Below are 2,719 nucleotides of genomic sequence, written 5' to 3' on the forward strand. Positions count from 1 at the left end.
CCACCCCCCCCCCCCCCAAAAAAAAAAAAAGAAAAAAAAGTTGGAGTGTATGTCGTGAATTATTTCTCAGAATAAGAAGTAGAAGAAGAAGAAATCAAAAGTTGAGGACTGGAGGCTGTTAATTTTCCCGGGAAAAAGCAGTAAAAGATAGTACTATTTTTTTCTTTTTTTCCTCTCTCAATTATAGTTTTGTTATTTTTAATAAGATAATAATGAAAAATGCGGTTATTGCCTCGCTTTATGAGATGAAGGCCTTCAGCTTCGGATTCACTTATCTGAAGAAGATGGTGGACCCCTCTGTTTCTGTGTTGTGTGTGTTTCTTTCTCACTTTCTCTCCTCCCAGCATCTCATTCTCATCATTTTATAGTCTTTCACTTCTCTCACTTTCGCTTTTTCTTTTACAAGCAAAGAAGGACATTGAACACATTCTCAACTTGCCGGATTCTATCTTATTTTATTGTTTAAACTTTTAATTGTTATTTTCGTTTCATACCTTGATTAATTAGTAATAATTTTAATGTGATTTTTTAAGAAATATGTTAACTAAATCCATTAATAATTTATGGACCAATATTTTTTAGCTTACATGTAACTAATATTTTTAAGAATATAAAACATACATAACGATTTAGTATGTTATTCTATATCTATAGACTTTGTATTATATGTGTATGCGCACATTATATAGAAATTAATTGAATTGTATTGTTATATCTATAGACTTTTTAGTGCATGTTTTCGTATAGAAGTGATGATCAACTTTTTTAGCATGTGAAAATCTAACTTTTGTTTGTTTTGCTTAACATTGGTGTTTGTTGGATTTTCCGTTTATCTTTAATTTATTAGTGATAGCATCTATAGACTCTATAGTGCTACTCATCAAATCAGCATAACTTATAAGGTTTTCTTTATTCTTTTGATATAATATATTGTTGTATTAACAAACAGATAGAACCACATAAAAGAAATAACGAGCTTAAAATTGTAAAATCATCCATTATTTTTAGAATGTATTTAATTTGATGCATTTTACACAGTTATTTAATGATATTTATGCATTTAATTTAGATGAACTTTTTAGTAATATATTTAAAAATTAATTATTTTTCTAAAGTAATAATATATGATTAACTATTTATATAAACTCTTTTATAGCGATAATATATGAAAATTAAATTTCTTTAGAAAACACTACTATAACTATTCAACAACAACAACAACATAAGTAGTGATGATACAACAATTTAGAAAAATAATTTTATTGGTGTAAAATTGGACAAGTTATATAAATAAATCACTTGGGTTTTAATTTTATGAAATTACAATTTTTTAAAATAAGTAACATCTATATTCTAAATTAATTTTATATAAATTATTACATGGTAATGTATTTTAGCACTTACATATAATTCGCTATAAAATATCGCAGATTATATTAAAAAACACAACCATAATTCGCTACAAAGTCTCGCGGATTATAAACAAATTACAAGACATAAATCGCTAGAGAATGTTGCAGTTTATGAACAAATAGGTATATGCATAATCTGCTGCACCCTACAGCAAATTACGAATAGGTGGAGGCATTATATATAGAAAAAGTATTTGTGAAATAGAGTGTCAAATTCACAATAATGTCAAGTAAAGAGAGTTTCTTAGCTCTAGTGCATGACTATGAAAAAATTAAAAAAAAAAACAAAAAACAAAAAAGAAGTGAAATTTACCGATAAAAAAATCCTTAAGTGTCTTTATCCAGTTATTGAATAATACCTTGTCAAATCTAAAAATTAGTATATTATAAAAGTTTGGAGTGTGTAGGACCAAAATAAGTGAAAATACAAATACTAAAATTCTTTATAAAAAATGTCTCCATCATATTCCAAATATGTAAATGCATGTTATATATCTAATATTTTAAATATACAAAAACTATGTTAGGTGAGAATAAAAAATATATAAATTCTAAGTCATGAAAGCTTAAACCATAAATTATTTGTAAAAATATTCTAACCAAATTTCAAAATGCGAATGCTGTTATCTATCCAATCTTTTAAATATACAAAAATTGTAAAAATGTTAGATAAGACAAAATATAAAAGATATATATTTAAATAGCTACAACTAATCTCTTAATGCAATGACAACTCTTATAGTTAAAAAAAAAAAAACTAATCTCTTCATTGATCCTTCCAATGACAATGACGTGAGTAATGCCATTCAACCGGTACAAGTGATTTTTTTCTGTTATAGTCCCACTAAAAAGTATGGTCGCCCCAAATTCTCTCTCAACCTCTTCTCTCAGTCCAAAACTTCCCTCTCAATCCAAAAATTTTTCTATCAAGCGAAAGAAGAATCCACTGCTAGCTATCGTAATTTTATAGCAATACAACACATAATCCGCGACAGTCTCTAGCAGATTATGCCTATATCTATTTGTTCATAAACTGTAATACCCTCTAGCTGTTTATGCCTTGCAATTTATTCATAATCTATGAGACCCTGTAGTGAATTATGCTTGTGCGATTTTTAATGTAATTTGTGATACTCTATAGTGAATTACATGTAAATGCTAAAGAGTGGTTTATATAGAATTAGTTTATTAGAACATAGATATAATCTATTTAGAAAAGTTATAATTGCACAAATTTAAAATTCAATTGGTTTATTTATGTAAATTTTCTGGTAAAATTTGTAAATACAATTTTAAAAATATTTCTA

This window comes from Arachis ipaensis, chromosome B01 (genome assembly GCF_000816755.2).
Source record: "Arachis ipaensis cultivar K30076 chromosome B01, Araip1.1, whole genome shotgun sequence".
Classification (NCBI taxonomy): domain Eukaryota; kingdom Viridiplantae; phylum Streptophyta; class Magnoliopsida; order Fabales; family Fabaceae; genus Arachis; species Arachis ipaensis.